At 45.1% G+C, this 23,168-nt stretch overlaps 1 long non-coding RNA gene across 4 annotated transcripts in view; it reads right to left on the bottom strand.

The window, feature by feature from the left end:
- Window positions 1-22,874, bottom strand: part of LOC105468317 (uncharacterized) — a 47,803-nt gene extending 24,929 nt beyond the window's left edge. For 3 of the 4 annotated variants that reach the window (XR_011608871.1, XR_979438.2, XR_011608869.1), the window contains exons 1-3: window positions 22,299-22,874; window positions 11,352-11,425; window positions 10,209-11,221 (exon numbers count right to left, since the gene is read on the bottom strand). This is a non-coding gene — a long non-coding RNA (uncharacterized lncRNA). The remainder of the gene's footprint in view (window positions 1-10,208; window positions 11,222-11,351; window positions 11,426-22,298) is intronic. The other variant, XR_011608870.1, reaches the window with a different exon arrangement.
- Window positions 22,875-23,168: the final 294 nt, after the last annotated feature.

Raw genomic sequence — 23,168 nt, 5'->3', positions numbered from 1 at the left:
TAGAAAGTGAGTGGGGGATCATTTCAGCTGCTACTTACTTTTCCTCCCTTTGATTTCTGCGGAGGAGGTGAAAGAGAATAAAACACACAGCACTTGGAATCAGTCATCAATTTTGGAATGTTGGATAATTATCAAGGATTTTTTAAATTGCTTTGACCTCTTAAAGGGACTGCGTAGAAGCATTCTATGAATATTTTTTAAAAAATGCACCTGTGAGCCTCCAGGACTGGTCCCTTCAGCCAAATAAGGGCAGGTGACCTAAATGACATAAGCGCCCCAACCACTCCACTGCCCCACCAACCCACCAAGGATGAAAATAACAACAACAACAACAATAACAGTCATCAGAGCCCATGCTGGGTGCAGCCAAGATGGGATGAGAGTGCGCAGGTAAGGTGACAAGGGTGTCCGTGCATGGCAGGGATGGCAGGTGAAACAGGAGAATCATTACATTGACCATTGAGTATAAATGGATTTCTCACTGTCAGAGAAGGGAGTCACAAATGTGGAAAGGAAGAGAACCAGAATGAGCTCTATGATGATGGACTGAAGTCAGAGGTGTATCAACGTGACTTTCTGGTTTCCAATATAGAGAAAAAATCTAGAAATAAATATAGATGTAAACATGTTTGTATATGTGTATATCCACATACATATACACGTGTGCATACACACACCTACTCCCTAAATTTGCACACTAAGAGGACCTGGGAGCAGTGCTGCCCTAATAGCTACAAACATACTTTACACCAATATCTTTGTTTCCAGATATTCTCCACTAAATTGAATCAAGGCACTTTAGATAAATGGCTGATTCCAGGACTGGCTCTGGGAAAAAACAAGATAACTGGAACATCTTGTGCCAGACAGCAAGAAAACATTCAAAGTATCATAGGGGTCACATCAAGGGACACAGATGCCAGCTTGAAGTGGCTCTCACCAGCCAAAAATGAGGTGATTTGAGCATCAAAATAAATGAGAATACTAATGAATTATAGCCCACTCAATAAAAAGCATAGAATGAGTTCATACTGATATAAATAAATGAATAAATTAAATGTTTGATAGTGAATAGGATATTTACATAATTTCAAAGACCCTCCCCACAAAAAAGACTGCAAAGACAGAAAGAGTAATTTTAGAGTGGAGAGAAGTCCTCTGTGGGTAGGGCTCCCCAGTGAAGTGACCAGAGTGAATGCCAGCAGTAATCACATGCCATCCAACAGGGTTCCATGAGAAGGACACCACATCTTTCACATGCTATTCCTACCCAAGATGCATGACCTGAATCTATTCACCAGGGAGCATCAGACACACCCACACAGACTGACATTCCACAAAATGCTGGCTGTCCCCGCCAAAAGTGTCATGAGAGTCCAGGAGAGACTGAGAAGTGCTCCAGACTGAAGGAGATCCAAGAGACAGGACAGCTAAACACAACAGTAGATGCTGAACTGGATCCCTTCACTGCAAAGGACGTTATTGGCACAAATGGGAACCCGTGAATGGGGTCTGAGGATTAGACAGGAGTAATGTTGCAGGGTTCATGTCCTGACCCTAATAGTTTTACCATGATCACTAAGACCATGTCCTTATTTTAAGGAAGTAGACTCTACTGTATTCAGGGGTGACAGGGCATCGATTTAACAACTTACTTTGAAATGGCTCCGGAGGAAAAAAAAGTGATCTGTATTGAACTTGCAAATTTACAATAATGATCATACTAACTGCTAATTTGAATGTCTACTATGCACAATGCACTTTTTAGAACTCTGTTTCTGCCTTATAATAACCTTACAAAATCATCCTAATATCCCATTTCATAGATGAGAAAACTGAGGTTCCAAGAAGTCAAGCATCACGCACAAGGTCATTACTTCTTTCATTCTACAAGTATGGACTGTGTCTCTGGGGACTGTGCCAGACACTGGGAATATAGTGAGGAATAAAATAAGCATGTCCTTCTCCTGGTGAGGAATAAAATAAGCAGGAATTTTAAATCCAGAATGTGCTCTGAGCAAGAACCAGGGAAACAAGGAAATCGTTCCTAGCAGGATGAGAGCTGTGAACGTACAAACACAAGGCTGTGGAGAAAGATAATATTGGGGAGCAGAGGATGAACTCAGTATGTGAGCCTTTATAGGTCTTGGTAGAATTTGGATTTTATTCTAAATCAGTGGGAAATCATGGTCATGATTTGTGCATGGAAATGACATGATCTGATTTGGGTTTTTTGGGAGTGACTTTGTTTTGAGATGAAGTTTTGCTCTGTCGCCCAGGCTGGAGTGCAGTGGTGTGATCTTGGCTCGCTGCAACCTCCACCTCCCAGGTTCAAGCGATTCTCCTTCCTCAGCCACTCAAGTAGCTGGGATTAATTGCAGAGGTGTGGTACCATGTCCAACTAATTTTTGTATTTTTAGTAGAAACAGGGTTTCACTATGTTGGCTAGGCTGGTCTTGAACTCCTGAACTCAAGTGATCTGTCCGCCTCAGCTTCCCAAAGTGCTGATATTACACATGTGAGCCATCATGCCTGGCCCTGAATTGTATTTTAAAGGAACTTCCTAGCTTCACAGAAGGATTGTCAGGGCAAGAAGAGACAATATGGGGGCCAATGAGCTGCTAGGCGGCAGAGCCAGTTTTCCCCACCCCCAGGTCTCTCTGGCCTCACTCTTTTGCCACTCCAGCAGGTCCCCTGAGTGTCCTCCCCCTCTCTCTACATTTATCTCATCTGGTTGCCCTAAGCAGGTCAGCATCGCCTGGAATTAACGCAGCCTATGTCGCCAGGAAAGCATCCCTCCAGTGATGATTGTAGAAGTTGCTAGGTAAATACAAATTTAGCAAAATGAGCCACTCCATAGTAGCCTCTGGGATTCCATATTGCAGGGAGATTGGGGGGCGGTGGCTGTAGGATTAAATAAGATCCGGGTTCTAAGGCCCAGGTATGTCAGTTAGCGAGAGACAGAGGTGAGAAGCATATGGGCTCCTTAAACTAGAGCTGATAATAATTCTCCCCATTTTTCTTGTTTGAATGTCTTCCTTTTTAAGTCCCCCCACCCTAGAGTCTACACCAGCTTGTCCTACAGAACTTACTGTGATTATGGAAATATTCTATATCTATACTGTTCAATGTGATAGCCACTAGCCACATGAGGCTATTGAGGACTTAAAATGCAGCTGGTGCAACTGAGACTGAATTTTTCATTTTATTTAATTGTAATTAATTTGAATGTAAATAGCCCCATGTGGCTAGTGGCTACCACATTGGACAGCACAGGTCGGCACACTGGGGACAGAATGCTAAGACACAATCCACTGGAATGGACACCTTCACCCAGCTTCTCAGCTCTAAAGAGAAAGGCAGCCAGTGAAAGTAGCAAACCACAAACCCAAGGGTGACCTGACCTTTGCCATATGACCTTTGCCCCCTGGCCCCCAGGATAATTGCAGGGTTTACCACCCCTTTGTCCTGTCTAAATGATGCTGTTTCCTTTCAAAGATGCACGATTGTTTCAATGAGAACATACAATGCTAAATTGCATTTCTCTTTCTTCTCTCCTGACACAATTCTCCTTCTAATAAGATTTTCCCTGGCTAACCCCTTTTCGCAGCAACTATTCTAAAAAACCATCGTCTGATTGAGCTATGACATATACAAGGCAGGGGAGAGAGCTCGAAACACAAAGCCGGAGGGATATAGGTCTATTTTCTTACCTCCTTGGGGAGAGCCAGATAATATAATCAAGCCAAAGACTATTTTCCTAACACCTGCTGTGAGACCAGCTGACCGGCATTTGCCATGGTCAGTCATAATGGATAATGCTGCCAGCAGAAGGCACCTTGGCAACGGGAAAGGCAGGCCCAGGTCCCACTCTTCTCTTGCAGGAACTTCTTTAGCCCTCAAAAATGAAAGCAGAGACCCATTTCTTGAGCAAAGACAAGCAGAATTTATTATCTAATATCAGATTGCATGAGGAGCTTTCAGCCCAACTCGTGATCTGAAAGCTCTTCAAGTGGTGAGTGACAGGGACCCTTAGCGTAGGTTTTTCATTCTCTTATTCCTTATATTATCAAGTCATGGCCTCTTTAGCTCCAAAATGTAATTGAATCCATTTCTTTCTCACCACCTCCATCACTACCACCCTTCCTTGCCCAAGCACCCAGAGTAATGGCATCAGGTGATTACTCTCAGTCTCTCACCCACAGGAATGAAATAACCTCCTCCAAGCTCTCCTTGCTTCCATTCTTGCCCTTAACACCCACCTTTCACACACCACCCAGAGTAACCACACCAGATAGGATAGGCCACATTATGCTGCAATAACAAATAATCCCCAAAAGTCAGTGACTTATAACAACCAGGGTTTACGTCTTGTTTATGCTCCATTCAGCTGGGACATCTGCTCCAAGTCCCTGCTTGCAAGATTCAGCCACCACCTGCAACATTGGTGGTTGCCATGGCCCATGACAGAGGGAAAGAATTCTGGAGCATCTTGCATCAGCAATGCAATGCTCCAGCCTGGAGGTGACATCTATTATTTCCACTTGCAACTCACCAGATAGGACTAGTCACATGACCCTGCCCTATAACAAGAAGGCAGTAAGTGCAACCCTCTCCCATCCCCTGAATACGGAGAGAATGTTGAACTGGAGGGGATCTAAGAGATCATCAAGTTCAACCTGCTTGTTCCAGAAGCAAGGAAACTGAGGCCCAGAGAGGAGAGGGATTTATCCGCAGTCACACAGCAGGGTAAAATTAAAAAGCTTCTCTGCTCCAAATGTATGTGCAGTCACAGAGCAGGGAAAAACACAGAGCTTCATTCCAAATCCAAGTGTTCTTTCACTCATCCATTAAATATTTATAAAGGACCTACTATGTGCCAAGCATGGTTGGGAAGACAGAAATGATCACCCGGCCCCTGCTCCCCAAGCTCACAGCCTGGCCAGAGAGGTGGATAACTAAACAGGCATTTTCAGTCCCCTGTGAAACATGCTGGGTACGCATGGTGTCATACCACCACACAGAATTGAGTGGTTCTTCAGTGAATTCTGTTTTTTGGTTTTTGTTTTTTTGAGGCGGAGTTTTGCTCTTGTTGCCCAGGCTGGAGTACCTGCGCAATGGCATGATCTTGGCTCACTACAACCTCTGCCTCCTGGGTTCAAGCAATTCTCCTGCCTCAGCCTCCCGAGTAGCTGGGATTACATGTGTCCACCACCACGCCTGGCTATTTTTTTTTTTTTTTTTTTTTTTTAGTAGAGATGGGGTTTCACTATGCTGGGCAGGCTGGTCTCGAACTCCTGACCTTAGGTGATTTGCCCACCTCAGCCTCCCAAAGTGCTGAGTTTACAGGTGAGAACCACCACACCCAGCTGAATTCTGTTTCTTATAATAAGGTTATCATTTTTGCCAACAGGGCAGGGCTGAGCCGGGTTTCCCTTGATTTATAAAAATGAAGGAATGATGTGTTGTGTACTCTAGCATCATGGGACAGATTTCTACTAATTTCCTGAGTATGGGCGAGTCCACTTTCCTCTTAGGGGTAGGTGTTAGGGTGTAGAGGCAGCCATGTTGCATCCACCAGCAACCGTTGGTTGCAGGCAATGGATTGGCAGGAAATGTAATAGGTGCACAGTAAGTACTGAATGGATAAAAAAAGAATGGCGGCCTGGCACAGTGGCTCACATCTGTAATCCCAGCACTTTGGGAGGCCAAGGCAGGTGGATCACTTGGGGTCAGGCGTTCGAGACCAGCCTGGCCAGCATGTTGAAGCCCCATCTCTACTAAAAATAGAAAAATTAGCTCACCATGGTAGCACATGCCTGTAATCCCAACTACTAGGGAGGCTGAGGCAGGAGAATTGTTTGAACCCAGGGGGCGGAGGTTTCAGTTAGCCGAGATTGTGCCACTGCACTCTAGCCTAGGGGACACAGCAAGACTCCATCAAAAAACAAAACAAACAAAAAAACACAGAATGGAAGGAAAAGCTGAAACACCAGGCTCCAGAAAGGCAGGGGCAGGGCAGCTCAGGGAAGAGGAAGAGAAAGGTGTATTAAGTGGCAGGAACCAATGGAATACATATGGGATGTTTGCCTTGGCATTAGTGAACTCCAATCATTTTAAGTGTTTGTGCTCATGATCCAAATTCCTGGGAGATAGCCCCTGATTGGTCCAGCCCAGAGCCAATGCCCTGGTTTGCAGCAGATGCTCTCTCAGACTCCCACAACCAGCCCCCTGCACATGGGGGCAGTCCCCACTTCCAGCTTCCACCATCTGTGCTTCCTTGCCTGAGGGTGCTCTTGCCCACATTCTCAACTGAAAGAGTTCTAAGGAATCAGCATCCCCAGGAGCAGCCTTCAATCAACAACTCAGAGGACGGGACATGGTATATGAATACCCCACTCCCCATCTCCAATGGGAGAACCCTGAGGGGCACATTCTACACTGTCACCCTGAGCTCCTCAGTGGCATTAAACTACACTTGCCCACAGTGGTGATGGGCTTGATGATGCACTTTTGACCACCTTCCTGCCCTTCCCTGTGTCAATTCTCTCCCCAACCCTGGTATCTGATATTGTCTCCCAAATAAACGACTTGCACTCAAGTCCTTGTTTTAGGATCTGCTTCCTAGGAGAGAGGTGGCGGGATACCCAAACTAAGACACGGTCCCTCTGATGCCACCTGTATTAGGGGGAGTAGAAGTGTCCTAGGATAAAGCAGAGATTCTGGTACCAAAATAAGAGAAATCCTGGCTGTGCAGAATGACAGAGTCACATAAATACTTGTCACACAGGGTCATTGTGGGGATGAAGTAGCATCTACTGCAGAGCGAGCCCTAACAGTTCACTCTGCCTCTCTGTTCCCCGAAGCATGTGTGAGGATGGCAGGTGAGTCCTGGTTTCTAAAAGAAAATGCTGGAGTCTGTCAGCATGCCCCTGCCCTGCAACAAGCTGCCCCCAGTCCCCAGAGTCCCTGCATGCAGCAGCCTGACACGGCCCATCTTTGACTTTTCCTCCGGGGCCAGGCTGTGACAAAGGTCAGGAGGCCACGAAATTTCTCAGGGGAACAAATTTCCATTTCTGTAAACTTCATTTAAGCAGCTCTGTCCAGAGAAAATAAAAACAAAGGGTCACACTCCTTCCCCGATTTGGCACACTGTCCATTTTCATGGGGAGTCCACACCAGGAATGACAAGATGGTGAGTCCTGAGCACTGGCTAATCTAACATTTTACTTTACAGTTATTAGAATTATGAAAAGGCAGCATTTGTTGGATAGGCTGCCCTGGTTTCTTTTTTTATGCAACAGGATCTGGCTATGTTGCTCAGGCTGGAGTGCAGTGGTGCAGTCTCAGCTCACTGCAGCCTCCAACTCCTGAACTTAAGCCATCCCCCGACCTTGGCCTCCCCAGTAGCTGAGATGACAGGCACACACCACCATGCCCAGTTAATTTTTAAATCTTTCTTAGAGATTGGTCTTCACATGTTGCCCAGTCTGGTTTTGAACTCCTGGCCTCAAGCAATCCTCCTGCCTGGGCCTCCCAAAGTGCTGGGATTACAGGCATGAGCCACCACATCAGGACTGATATTTTATTCTTGAAAGGAAGATTTCACACTAGTAGCAGTCACCTCATAAACAAGAGAATTTTTTTCTGGCCTGGCAAATGCCTATTTCACCTCCTTATGGACAATTTTCCTAGCCAGAAAGAAAGAGATTTAAAAGGTGGATTTTTTTTCTAAGCATCTTGAACAGAAGCCAGAGACCTGGAGTTCTCTCTGCTCTTGTCACAAGGAGAGGAGAGCAGGGATGGGAAGCCACACTGAGAGGCCTGAGGTACCTGTGTGGTTGCCAATCCCAGTTGGGCCAATTACTGTGTGTAACTTCAATGGTCTTCAGCTTCCCCACTTGTAAAATGAGGATACAAATAAAGTTGTCTGAGGATTGAATGAGAGCGTGAAGGCAAAGTGCCTCACATGTGGTAGGCATTCATTATTATGCAGAGTTTTCACATTTGGGGGTTATTTTGGCTTCAGACATTAGCGTCTTCCTTGTTTCTCTACAAGCCAACCAACACACTTGCTTCAGGGCCACCTCCCCTGGGAAGCCCTCACTGACTTGATTTCCTCAGCCTGCAATCATCTTGGTCACCTGTGAATCTCTGCACACTGCTTAAGGCTCAACTATAAACTCTCGATAAGTCTCTAGATTAGTCTTAATATAGGAGTTAAAAAGAAATTACTTAGGCAGATAGTGAGGGTACAGAAGTCCTCAGTAAGGTTTTCCTTTTAATGAAAAGCAGCCCCAAATCATTTTCCTTTCTAACAAAGAGCAGCGTGTAAAATCGAGCTGCAGACATAGAGGCCGGCAGTTGTGCCAATCATGTTCAAGATGGCGGCTCCATCTCCCCTTCTCCTTGTCAGCCACGTATACAGTAAGGAGCAGATAAGATGGCGCCAGCCAAGGGGAAGGTTCATTTGCACAGTAAGATTAGAGTAGGGTGGCCAGCCTTCCCCAAATGCTATGTAAATGTCACACCTGATCCAGCCAATCTGTGGGTCCTACCTAAATCAGACACCGCCTCCTCAAGCCTGACCATAAAATCTGGCAAACTCCACCACCGGCCGGTCTTCCCTTTCGGAAGCCCCTCCCTCTCACTAGAGAGCTGTTCTCCTTTCTCTTCCTTTTGCGTATTAAACCTCTGCTTCTAAACTCCTTATGTGTGTCAGTGTCCTAAATTTTCTTGGCGCAAGACAGTGAACATCCCGGGTATTTACCCCAGACAACGAAGTCGCTTCAGTCTTACCTCCCCAGCTAGACCAGAAGTGTCTCCAGCAGGGCTATGATCACGCTGGAGGTTCTAGGCAAAAATCTCTGTGCCTCTTTCAGCTTCTGGTGGCTCTGAGTCCTGTGGCTTGTGACTGCATCACTCTAATCTCTGTCTCCATCTTCACATGGCCTTCCCTCCTGTCTCTTATGAGGACGTTTATTTTTCAGGGCCCACCTCAGTAATCCAGGGTGATCTCATTTCAAGATCCTTAATTACACCTAGAAAGGCCCTTTTTTCTAATAAGGTTGTTTTGACAAATCCTAGGGGTTAGGACGTGGACATCCCCTTTTTTTCGGAGGGAAACACCATTCAGCCCCTACGGCTTCTCATAGTATCTTAAACCTTTCCATCACTCCTGTAACCCCAGCTGGCGATTTTATATTTATTTGTGAAACTATTTGGCAATGCCTATATCCTCAGGAAGCTGCAGATAACAAGAGGGCAAATTCCACATCTGTACTGCTCACCACTCTACCCCCAGCACACGGTAGGTACCTAGAATGTGTCTGTGGAACAGACAGACAGCTGGGCCCGGAGCTTCTGGAGAATGCTTCTTGTCAAGGACACCACGCAGGCAGCTACGAGCAAGGCCTTCAGTAAGCGACGTGCTCAAGACTTTACAGCCTCATAAATCCCATGGCTGGTGGCATGATTAGAACTGAGTAAAAATGCGAGCAATTTAATTTCCCAGTGCACAGCCTACAGAGCCTTGTAAACTTATCCCCTAAACCAATAGCCATAAACGTTTGATAAAACACCATGTGGCTTCCTGTCTCCCAGAAATATTTCCTGGGCCCAAGGAAGAAGCGACATCCAGCCCCGACTTGAGGTTACTTGAGCACTGTAATTAATGTTTGATAGAGGGCTTCCTAATGGCCTGGGCTCTTGGTGGCCATATCAATAATGATGACATTCACCCAGCCAACCTGCTGATGAGTCCAGTCCAGAGAGAAAAGGAAAGAGGAAAATCTTAGAAGCAGGCTTCAAACACATTACAGGGTAAAGTTACGTGGCAGTGGATTTGTGCAATGCTCTGAGTTTTTCATCCCATATCCGTATCTTTGATCTCACTTGATCCCTGCATTGGGTCTGAGGGAAGAACAAAGAAGGAACTGCTAACTCTATTAAAGGGAAGAGGAAAAGTATAATAGCATCTGCCACAAAAGTAGCCAAGAAAGGGACCTTTCCCAACTCATGCAGCTCATAAAAGCCTCGGCACCTGAACCAGGATCTTGGGACCTCTGACTCCTCTCGCACCATTAGTGGTAGTAGTGGGAAAGATAATACCATGGCAACTCTGCCTACACAGCAGCAGGAAGGAGGGAGGCCAAGTTCCAAGAGGGCCTTCCTGACCATGAACATTCTATGACACTCAATCATCTTACCTGGTAAGCTCATAGATTGCAAAATCCTCCTCTTCTGCAAGGTTTAGGAGAAGAGAACTTGTTTTAGGATTAACTGTAATCCTGGCCAGATGGAAGAGTCACCTGGAACTCTTTTGTCCATGGTAGAGACCAGCGCTTCTCAAATTTCAACATGCACACAATCAGCTGGGGACCTTTTTCACGTGAAGGTTCTATTTCAGTAGGTCTGGGGCGGGGCGTGAAATTCTGCCTTTCTCACCAGCTCCCAGGTGATCCTCATGCTCCTGGTCTCTAGACCATAAATGAGTGATGAGTGGTGGACAATCTGTACTAGGATGCTACAGACTTGGTAGCATCATGGTTGGGTAAAAGCCCTTCTTCTGTAGCATGGGTTTGAGCCACTCAGAGAAGAACTGTTGATACGGAAGTTGATACACTGTTGATACAGTGCCCTCCTCCCCTAGATGTTTCATACTCAGGGACTTTGGGCAAATGGCCCCCATCTTCTCAAGCTTCAATTTTCTCATCTGTAAAATGCAGAGTTGGGCAGAAGATGCATAAGATCTGAGCTTTTGTCTGGCCCTAACATCCCAGGACTGTAGAAATGAAAACCATAGAGAGCCCCTGAGCTACTTCATAAGATCCATCCATAAGATCCCAGCCTGGCCCTGAAGGCAGACATCCATTCTTCACATCTGCTCAGCGCCCACTCCCCATTCCTCTGGCTTTGGGGCCCCATTTCCTGTGCAGCGCCTCTGCCTCTCTTACTTGGTGATGTTTGGATGGGGCTAATCCTCCTCTCAACTCCAAGGTGAGCGCATGTCCCAAGAATAGTCAATCAGAGTGGTTCAGGGGTGAGCATGTGACTCAAGCTAAGTCAATGAAATTCAGCCATGAGACTTTTGCTAGAACATCTGCAGAGAAAGTGCTCCCTTTCTGCCAGCGTTGCTGAGATGGTAGGATAAACGTCTGATCCAACTGGTGGTCATCTTCACCATCATGTGGGGAGAGGCTGCCTGAGAGCACAGGTCAACCTAGAAGAAAGCAGAGATCAGAGACAAAGAGACTGAGTCACAATGCCATCTGTTGGACACCTGGATTCAGCCATGCCTGAAGCCAGCCCCCTAGATTTTTTCAGCCCCTTGAGCCAGAAAATTATCTTACTTCAGCCAATTTGAGCTGAGTTTCCAGGGCTTTCAGTCAAAATAATTCTGATTCACACACTCTGGATTCTGTCCCTAAAATGAAGACAGGAAATTAGAGGCAAATCTCCTTTTACGCTCAGACACACAAGGACATTATTGGCTTCAATAAATTCCAGAATGTCAGGGCTGGCAGAGGCACCTCATTGTACAGAGGAAGAAACAGTGGGCAAGAGAGTGACCTTCCCATGAATGCTCAACACAGGGGCCAAACCAGGACTTATAACCCACGTCAGATTTCTTTTCCTTACATGCAGGCAACAAACATATCCAGGTAGATGACCTGACTTAAGGGAAAATAGTACTCCCCAAACACATACCAGACCAAAATGACCTCCCCACTTCTCATCACACTACCTGAAATGCCACCATTAGAGACCTATCCCACACTTTCTGCTGCCTCCAAGATGCATCAAACAAACGTAGAAACCCAGGGAGGGAATTTACTGTTTAAGCTTATTTATAGAATTATACAGTAAGAGTTGCTGTGAGTTATCACTGGGTAACTTTACAGATGGGGAAACTGAGGCTAGGAAAGGAAATGTGACTGGTCTTTCCACTTTCACGGAGAGATCTGTCTACAGTGGTCTGAAAGCAAAGCTGCCATGCTGCTATGGTCTCAATGGTTATGTTCCCCCAAAATTCATATGTTGAAACTCTCACCCATAAGGTGATGACATTAGGAGGTAGGGTGTTTGGGAGGTGAGTAGGTCACGGAAGAGGAGCCCTCATGAATAGGATTATGCACCCTTATAAAAGAGCACGGAGGCCATGCAGTGGCTCACGCCTGTAATCCCAGCATTTTGGGAGGCTGAGGTGGGCAGATCACTCGAGGTCAGGAGTTCAAGATCAGGCTGGCCAGCACGGTGAAATCCCGTCTCTACTAAAAATACAAAGATTAGCTGGTCTTGGTGGTGGGTGCCTGTAATCCCAGCTACTCAGAAGGTTGAGGCAGGAAAATTGCTTGAACCCAGGAGGCAGAGGTTGCAGTGAGCCAAGATTGCGCCACTGCACTCCAGCCTGCGCGACAAAGGGAGACTCCATCTCAAATAAAAAATAAATAAATAAATAAATAAATAAATAAGCAAGCACTGAGAGATCCCTCGCCCCTTCCTCCATGTGAGGACACAACTAGAAGGCACCATCATCTATGAACCCTCACCAGAAAACAAGTCTGCCCATGCCGTGATCGTGGACTTTTCAGCCCACAGAACTGTGAGAAATAACTTTCTGTTGTTTACAAGCCACCTAGTTTATGGTATTTTTTTCTAGCATCCTGGCTAAGATGTGTCTTTGGGAATGACATCCAAGGAGAAGAGGAAGGTGGGAAGAGCCCAGGGTCAAAGGATGCTGACTTTTTGTTTTTTTTTTTTTAAGTTTCACTCTTGTTGCCCAGGCTGGAGTGCAATGGTGCGATCTTGGCTCACTGCAACCTGTCTCCCAGGTTCAAGTGATTCTCCTGCCTCAGCTTCCTGAGTAGCTGGGATTAGAGGCATGTGCCACCTCGCCTGGCTAATTTTATATTTTTTAGTAGAGATGGTGTTTCTCCATGTTGGTCAGTCTGGTCTTGAACTCCCGACCTCAAGTGATCCTCCTGCCTCAGCCTCCCAAAGTGCTGGGATTACAGGCGTGAGCCACTGCGCCTGGCTAGGATGCTGACTTCTCTAATTTACCTGGCCGATGGGCCAGCTGGGAGCACATGGATCTCAAATCTGACCAGGACACAGGCTCTAGAACAAACTCAGCTTCCTTTAAGAGTCTAGAGAACTGGCAAGCTCTGTTCACTCTTTCTCTGTGGTGAGAAGGGAGGAGAACCTCATATTTGCCCTGAAGATAACAGTTGTTGACATCTCTTTATATTATTAGAGAAAATGCCCAGCCAAGAAATAAACCATCAGTTTTATTTACAGTATATTTCCCAGAACTCAGAGAAACATTGTGCTTTTTTACGTAGGCCTAAAACCAAAGTGTAATTTATAACAATACATCAAACTTTACAGTACATAAAACTCTCCCTACCTTATAAAAACATACAAAGAATTGCTTACTCTTTACATAAATTACTTAAGAACATGGTGGCTTTGCACATGTTGAAAGAATTCCCATTAGGGGGAAGATCTGTTGCTACCAGTGGCAATCTTTGCAGTGGTTTAGGGAACAGTTAGAATGGGAAACACAGAAATTGTAACAAAGTACTCCATGGGAAAGAAACTCATCCCAGAACCCTTGGAGTAGAGCATGTTCTTCTAACCATGAAATTAGTCACTTCCTTATTGAACTTCAGCCTTTCAAGCTCTACAATAAAACCAAGGACAATATTTTAAACTAGGGCTCCTAACCGCCAGGCCGTGGACTGGGACCAGTATCAGTGTGTGGCCTGTTAGGAACCAGGCTGCACAGCAGGAGGTGAGTGGTGGGTGAGCCAGCATTACTGCCTGGGTTCCACCACCTGTCAGACCAGCGGCGGCATTACATTCTCACAGGAGCGTGAACCCTATTGTGAACTGTGCATGCAAGGGATCTAGGTTGTGTATGCCTTCATCCTGAAACCATGCCCACCCACAACCCCACGCACCATCCGTGGAAAAATTGTCTCCCACAAAACCAGTCCCTGGTGCCAAAAAGGTTGGGGACCACTGTTGTACACAGCCTAAGGGCAAGAATCATATCTAGTTTCACTCACTGTTGTAGACACATAGTAAGTGTTCAATAAATACGGGTTGAAGAGAGAGGTGGGGAGGAGGGAGGAGGAAAGAGGGGGTGGCATACAGAATGCAAATGTATCAGTTATCTACCACCACAATAATACTGTGTAACAAACTACCTCCAAAGGCTCAACTTCAAACTATTCCTTTTATTACTGCTCACAAGTGGGCAGGCTGCCTGGCAGTTCTTCCAGCCCCAGCTGAGCTCACCCACATGTCTGGAGGTCAGCTGGTTGTTGGCTGATGGCCTCAGTTGGGTCAACCAGACTCTCTCCCATCTGTCTCTCTTCCACGCATGTCTTTCCTATTCCCCCAGCAAGCTAGTCTGGACACGTTTTCCAGCTAGCCTGGGCATGTTCTCATGGTGGCTGCAGAGATCCAAGCAAGCAAGTGGAAATACACAAGCACTTTCTCCAACCTCTGCTTGCATTATGTTTGCTAAATGCCATTGGCCAAAGCAAGTCACATGCTCAAGCCCAGAGCCAGAATAGGGGGCTAGGGGATTAAGAGTTATAAGACAAAGGGCATAGCTACAGGGAGAAATTAACTGGAGTTGTTAACACAACCAGCCTACCACAATAATGATACCCAATTCCCAACACCCCCCGCCCTCACCCCAAGCCCGACTCTACATTCGGTTATCTAAAGCCCATGCAAAAAGGATAGAAAACAAGATTCTACTGACTCCTTTCTCCATGTGGGAAAAGTGAGAGCTCAAAGTCAGGCTCTTCAATTAGAGTCATATTTATTTAAACCAGCAGTTGCAAATCTTAATACCTGCAGGGAATAGGCAGGTAATAAATTACTGAATCAGACCAGGCAAGGAACAGAGGGCACCAAGAAACACTTCCCCTCTCTCCCCAGGGGTGGTAGCTACACAGCTCAGACCAATAGACACCTCACAAGAACGCAGGCCCAAGCTGCCACCTCATCTAATTACTTCAAGAGAAGCTGAAAATAGGCATTTTTCAGTGAAATCATATTTAAAAGGTAGCCACTAATTAAAAAATAAATAAGCATAAGCCAAGTGTGGTAGTTCATGCCTGTAATCCCAGCACTTTGGGAGGCCAAGGCAGGTACATTGCTTAAGGCCAGGAATTTAAGACCAGCCTGGGCAACATGACAAAACTCTGTCTCTAAAAAAAATACAAAAATTAGCCAGGCGTGGTGGTACACACCTGTAGTCCCAGCTACTCGTGAGGCTGAGGTGGGAGGATGGCATCAGTCGAGAAAACAAAGGTTGCAGTGAGTCATGATCCCACCACTGCACTGCAGCCTGGGCAACAGAGTCAGTCCAGGTCCAAAAAAATATATCCATGAGGCAGAGCCAGTATTTAGGGCTGAGTGTACTAGCTCTGATTTTAAATACTGCATTTGGGATCTTGGACCCTGTCTTGAGCGTATTGATTTTGCTTCACCATGGATGACAGAAAATGAAGGCAGGAACTGTGTCTGTCTTGTTTAGCACTCTGTTCCCAGCCTAGCACAGTGCCTGGCATATATTGGTTGGAAGAAAGGAAAAAAGGGAGGAAGAGAGGGTACAGGGGTAGAAGGGGAGGGGAGAAATTAACATTTATGGAGTATCTATTTGCATTAGGAAGCATTTTGCACACATGCTTTTGATTGAATTGCGTTATCAGCAAAATTCATCTGTTGAAGCCCTAACACCCAATGTGACTGCATTTGGAGATGGGGCCTTTAAGGAAGTAATTAAGGTTAAAAGAGATCATAAGAGTGAAGCCCTAATCTAATAGGACCAGTGTCCTTATAAGAAGAAAGAGAGATACCTGATGATATGGTTTGGCTGTGTCCCCACCCAAATCTCATCTTGAATTGTAGCTCCCATAATTCTTATGTCTTGTGGTAGGGACCCGATGGGAGATAACTGAATCATGGGGGTGCTTTCCCCCCTACTGTTATCGTGATAGAGAATAAGTCTCATGAGATCTGATGATTTCATAAGGGGTTTCCCCTTTCACTTGGTTCTCATTCTCTCTTGCCTGCTGCCATGTAAGACATGCCTTTCACCTTCTGCCATGATTGTGAGGCCTCCCCAGCCACGTGGAACTGTGAATCTATTAAACCTCTTTCCTTTATAAATGACCCAGTCTTGGGTATGTCTTTATCAGCAGCTTGAGAACGGACTAATACACCAGAGATCGCTTCCCCTCCCCATGTTCACACAAAGGAAAGGTCGTGTGAGACATGGCGAGAAGACAGCCATCTGCAAAACCAAGGAGGCAAGCCTCATGGGAAACCTATCCTCTCAGCACCTTGATACTGGACGTCCCAGGCTCCAGACTGTGAGAAGACAAATTTCTGTTGTTTAAGCCACCTCCAGACTGTGAGAAGATAAATTTCTGTTGTTTATCCCTGACACATAGTAAGTGTTCAATAAATATGGATTGGAGAGAGAGGTGGGGAGGAGGGAGGAGGAAAGAGGGGGTGGCATACAGAATGCAAATGTATCAGTTATCTACCACCACGATAATACTGTGTAACAAGGTTACCTTTTCTGGATGTCCTACCATCAACCCCAGTGTGCATTTACCTTCAACAACCAGCTCCCAGAGTCTTCTTTGAAACACTGTCCTTGGCCACTGGTGGCTCTCCACTGGCACCTACAGAAGGCCAGAAGTGCCTGAGCATTTCTCCCAGGCAGCGCTTATCCAATGAGTGATGGGTGCACATGTAAGAAATCCAGCTCCCTTTGCTAAGCATGGGCTAACTCTGAGATGTAACTCACACCCCAAGGTGTCTCCTGTGGAATCAGGCTGAGGCTGCCTTTCATAGGATTTTGAGATTGCATGCTACTTGGTTTCCTCCTCTTTCCTGCCCTACTTCCACCACTCCCTGACCTATCTTCCATGGAACACATAAATCCTTGCCTCAGGGTCTTCTTCTGAGAAACCAACCCAAAACCAAGTTCCTTTGAAGACTTATGCCCCAAAACAAGGCTGGTTTTCTGCCCAGGGTCCTGGTACAATGGGAGGAAGGCAGAGCTCAGAGCCTAACAGAAGATCACAAACTCTGGGGAGGACCCAAAGGAAGCAGATGTGTAACTCCTGTAACATCTGGGAGATTAGCGGGAATGGAGAACCTTGTGGCAATGGAGGAGGATAAGAGGATGAAACCCTTTGGCCTTCTTTGGCATTATTATTGTTACACAATCTATAAATGTTCAGTGTACAACAATCTCTCAAGGCAGATATTTTTAAAAAGATAACCCAAAGATAAAGTAAGCAGTCAACATATTGAAGAAAAGACTCCCTATTCAATAAATGCTGCTGGGATAACTGGCTATTACAGCAGAAGAATAAAACTGGACCCCTTCCTTTCACCATATACAAAAATTAACTAGAGATGGATCAAAGATTTAATGTAATACCTCAAACTATAAAAAAGAACTTTTAAGCTGGAGGCATCACATTACCTGACTTCAAACTATACTTTAAGGCTACAGTAACCAAAACAGCATGGTACTGATATAAAAATAGGCATACAAACCAATGGAACAGAATAGAGAACCCAGAAATAAAACTGCATACCCACAACCATCTGATCTTTGACAAAGTCAACAAAAATAAGCAATAAGGAAAGGACTCCCTATTCAATAAATGCTGCTGGGATAATTGGCTATTCATATGCAGAAGAACAAAACTGAACCCCTTCCTTTCACCACATACAAAACTTAACTAAAGATGGATCAAAGATTTTTTTTTCTTTTGAGACAGAGTCTCACTGTCACCCAGGCTGGGGTGCAGTGACATGATCTCCATTCACTGAAAGCTCCACCTCCCAGGTTCAAGTGATTCTTGTGCCTCAGCCTCCTGAGTAGCTGCAATTACAGATGTGCACCACCATGCCCAGCTAATTTTTGTATTTTTAGTATAATGAAAAAATTCTCAACAAACATAAAAAAATGCTCAACATCCCTAATCATCAGTGAAATGCAAATCAAAACCATCTCACACCAGTCAGAGTTGTTATTACTAAAAAGCCAAAGAGTAACAGATGTTGGTGGGGCTGTGGGGAAAAGGGAATGCTTACACACTGTTGGTAGGAATGTAAGTTAGTTCAACCACTGTGTAAAGTAGTTTGGAGATTTCTCAAAGAAGTTAAACAGAACCACCATTTGACCCATTCTTATTACCGGGTATAAAACCAAAGAAAAATAAATCATTCTGCCAAAGAGACACATGCACTTGTATGTTCATCACACCACTATTCATAATAGCAAAGACATGGAATCAACCTAGATGCTCATCTACGGCGGACTGGATAAAGAAAATGTGGGCCAGGCGCGGTGGCTCACGCCTGTAATCCCAGCACTTTGGGAGGCCGAGGCGGGCAGATCACGAGGTCAGGAGATCGAGACCATCCTGGCTAACACGGTGAAACCCTATCTCTACTAAAAATACAAAAAATTAGCCGGGTGTGGTGGCAGGCGTCTGTAGTTCTAGCTACTCGGGAGGCTGAGGCAGGAGAATGGCATGAACCCGGTGGCGGAGTTTGCAGTGAGCCAAGATCATGCCACTGCACTTCAGCCTGGGAGACAGCAAGACTCCGTCTCAAAAAAAAAAAAATGTGGCCAGGCACATCAGGCGCATTGGCTCAGCCTGGACCTGGCAACTCATGCCTGTAATCCCAGCACTTTGGGAGGCCAGAATGGGTGCATCACTTGAGCTGAGGAGTTCAAGACCAGTCTGGGTGACATGGTGAAACCCTGCTTCTACAAAAACTACAAAAATTAGCCAGGCATGGTGGCGCATGCCTGTAGTCCCAGCTACTCAGGTGGGTGAGGTGGGAGAATCACCTGAGCCTGGGAGGTCGAGGCTGCAGTGAAACAAGATCATGCCACTGCACTCCAGCCTGGGCGACAGAACAAGACCCTGTCTCACGAGCAAGAAGAAAGAAAAGGAAAGAGAAGGAAGGAAGAGAAGGAAGGAAAGAGAAGGGAAGGAGGGAAGGAGGGAGGAGGGAGGGAGGTAGAGAGAAGAAAAGAAAATGTGACACATATATACCATGGAATACTACACAACCATAAAAAAGAACAAAATCATGTCCTTTGCAGCAACATGGATGCAGCTGGAGGCCATTATCCTAAGCAAACTAATGCAGGAACAGACAAGTATTGTATGTTCTTACTTGCAAAGGGGAGCTAAACATTGGGTACACATCAACATAAAGATGGCGATAATAGACACTGGGGACTACCAGATGGAGGGAGGGAGGGAGGGAGGGAGAGGGGCAAAGATTGAAAAACTGTTGGGTACTATGCTCACTACCTAGGTGACGACATCAATCATACCCCAAACCTCAGCATCACGCAATATACCAATGTAACAAACCTGCACATGTACCACCTGAATCTAAAATAAAAGTTGAAATTAATTTTTAAAAAGAGCTTTTACAATTCATAACAAAAATTGCAGAAATCTAACAGAAGAAAAAAAGTCGAGGGAAAGACATTAATAGGCAATTTCAGAAGCATAAAAATGGCCTCTAAACTAGTCATCAAAAATCTACAAATTAAAACTGTGAAGTGCTTTTTCCCTCATTCATGTGTCAAAATTTAAAGGTTAATAATATTCAACATTGGGGAACTCGTGGAACGCAAATTCCTGCAGCAGCTTTGTAGGGCAATTTGGCAATCGCTATCAAACTAGTAAACGGGCAAACCCTTCAATTCAGCAATGACACTTCAGGGAATTTATTCTCCAGAATAATTTTCACAACCTAAAAAGTTTTAGGTACGCCGGGTGTGATGGCTCATGCCTGTAATCCCAGTACTTTGGGAGTCCAAGGCAGGTGGATCACCCGAGGTCAGGAGTTTGAGACCAGCCCGGCCAACATGGCGAAACCCCTTCTCAACTAAAAATACAAAAATTAGCCACACATGGTGGCGGGTGCCTGTAATCCCAGCTACTCGGGAGGCTGAGGCACGAGAATCGCTTGACCCTGAGAGGCAGAGGTTTCAGTGAGCAGAGGTCATGTCACTGTACTCCAGCCTGGGCAACAGAGCAAGACTCCGTCTTAAAAAAAAAAAAAAGTTTTAGGTACAAAGATGTGCATTGCATCACCATTCATAATCATGAAAATTGGAAACTGTTTCACTGAAAGCAGTGTCTTTCCTGTGGGTCATTGATTTAGGAACATGCTCTCAGGGAGCAGGAATGAGGGCATGAAGCGGGAAGAGGGAAGAGCCAACACAAGCATGAAATATCCAGTTGGCCACTACCACCTGTAATTGGGTGCCCCATCTATGGAATCTTTCAAAGAGTTTGTGAAATGCATGTCAGAACCATCCATCTGAGGGGAGCAGGGGAAATACAACTATCCATCACCTCCTGTCTCCTATTGGTCAGGACCACCCAAGGGGCAATGGCTCCCTCTAGCTTCAAGGTAGCAAGTGTAGAGGTTGCAATCAGATTCCCAATAGAATTCCACATTGTAGCATCTGAGAAGCACTATTGAGGGGGCAACTGAACTGAAGCCTGCTCAGAACTGTTCAGCACAGCCGTAGCTAGGGTAAGAATTATGACTTCATATCATGCACCAGAGTAACTTGGCCTTCCATGATGACTAACTTTGATGCAGGAACTGGCCATAGTCCATAGTTGTCCTTATCTCTCTGATGGCTTGTCAGTGAAGAAGCTACCTCCTATGAACAAAGGCCCTTGTCATGGAAGGATCTACTCAGCTGAAAAACACAATGCCTGCTGGTGGCTTCTCCTCTCCATAGAGGGGCAGAATCTTTCTCTCCTGCATTGAGGTCCAATGTGCTCCACTGTCTTAGGTGATTAGGATTATAACTATGCTGCTGTATCACTCCTTTTCTTTTCTCCAAATGGGCTTCTTTTATACCATCACCTCTTCCACTCAAGTTTCTCTCATTTCCTTGAACTACTGCAGAATGAGATGTAATCTTAGGTTTTTCCCCTTCCACTCACCCTAAAACAAGCATAAAAGTCTTCTCAATGCCTTTGTGCTTGCTAATACCCCTAGGAGGAACTGTAGTGGACACTATGATCATGGTCTTCCCAGTAGGCTCTTTCCTTGGGAGTTGCCCTCTTTATTCTATGTGCTTCTAGTGGAGCTGTCAATCATAGCTTCTATAGCAACAGGTATGGTCTATTAGAGAACCCTACCCTCCAGGCCAGATTGGTTCAGAGGTAGGCATGTGACTCAAGCAGGACCAATCAGAGTTCTTCCCTAGTAATCCTCTGCTGGAGCCATGGAGAAGACTATATTTTGCCTCTGGGGTCATAATGTTGGAATTGGGGTCTGCCAGCCACATGTTTCTGCCACTCAAGAGACATCTTAAATAATAAAATCAACACATAAACAGAGCCAAGACATGGAGAAAGAGTCCCCAGTACATTGTTTGATCCGTGACTTCTGTTGTGCCTATCAATATCTTCATGCCTATCCTCTTAGATACACAAACCAATAAAAACACTTTAGGAGCTTTAGCTAGTTTGGCTGAATTTTGGTCATTTGCAACAAAAAAGTTAAACAAAAATAGATTGGGGAATTAGGGTAATGGAAAGAAGGTGAACAAGATTTCAGGACCTCTTCAAAGACCTAGACAATGTCTTTCTCTGATCTTCACAGACATATACATGGAGCTGGATCTGAAATCCTGCCTTATTCAGCTCAGCCCTTTGGTCAAGTCTTGAAAGGAAGTCCCCTTTCCATTTTCATCTGTGAAAGTAAAATTCATCATCTTACTTTTTCCTACTTTCTTGTAATGGAGAAGAAAAAAATATGAATACAATATCATGGTGGATTCCCTAAGGACTCAAGTGAAATAACTGATATCTTACATGAAGCTCTTTGTCTTCTAGCTTCATACCCTAATACCATCTTAGGGATTTCCCTAGAAATGTATCCATTAATTTTATGAGTACTGTACTGGCTTCAAGAATGGCGTTGATCAGATTTCATCAAAAATAGCAATTATTATAGCAGCTAATATTTATTGAACATTTACTATGTATCAGGAACTATGCTAAGCATTATCACACTTGTCATAGCAACATTCGTAGCAAGTACCATTATTATTCCAGCAGTAGCATTTTATGGGATTGCCTGCCCAGTGCTCCCTTCTTCTCCCCCAGTCTTATGTCTACAACAGGAGCAGCCATGTTACAATGTAATCCCACCCCGTGGCCCCAGCTGGTTGGTTCAAAGATGATCACCTGATCCAAAACAGGCCAGTGATACCTTTCCCTGAGAATTTTGAATGTGGCACGATGTCAAGTCAGACTCTCTCTGAATGGCTGATGTTACTTTCATATAAAAACTTGAAGCCACAGCAGCTGTGTTTTCCATCCTGTACACTGAAGAGCGGAGAAAGTTTAGACTGCAGAGGAAAAAAAGGAATGACATCAATGCCAAGAAATAAGCAGTGATAGGCAGTGGAGACATGCTCTACAGATCTCTAATCTCGTCTCCAGTTGGTAGGATCTAGTTGCTTCCTTGCCATTCCCCTAGCTTGACTTTGCAACTCTTCTTTGCAGTCATGAGCTTTCTAATAAATTACCTCTATTAATGTTGTTGTTTATTCTAATTAACTTGGGTTTCTGTCACTTAGAATGAAAACATTAACAAACACAATCCCATGCTCCAAAAGAGGAAACTAAGCTCAAAGAAGTTATATACATTTCCCAAGAATACATGGCTGGAATTGGATTTAAATCTGGATTTACACGACTCTGGAGCACCTACTCTTCACAATTTACTATAAGGAAAGTGGAGAAGTGACTTGGATTACAAGTGTTCATTCAGAGCGGATGCTCTAAATCCCAGAATCTGCTCTAAGCATTATAAACATAAGAATTCTGATCATCTTGAAGAGCTGCTCATGACCCTAGAGGATGTTAAGAGTGAGAACTATATCAACAATAATTTAGTCCCCATGGTGAGACTCTCATCAAAGAAGAGGCTCTGGGGCCCTCAAGTATTTCACTGGCTGAGTTAAGGAGCAGGGAAAGCTTCTGAGAGAACCCTGGTGTGCTGACACTCCAGCCCTACATGTTGATTTGACTTGAAAACCATCCTGTCTAACA

The sequence above is a fragment of the Macaca nemestrina genome, chromosome 10 (genome assembly GCF_043159975.1).
Source record: "Macaca nemestrina isolate mMacNem1 chromosome 10, mMacNem.hap1, whole genome shotgun sequence".
NCBI classification, from domain to species: Eukaryota; Metazoa; Chordata; class Mammalia; order Primates; family Cercopithecidae; genus Macaca; species Macaca nemestrina.
Note: the sequence above shows the minus strand (reverse complement) of the source record. Positions and strands in the feature narration are given on the sequence as shown.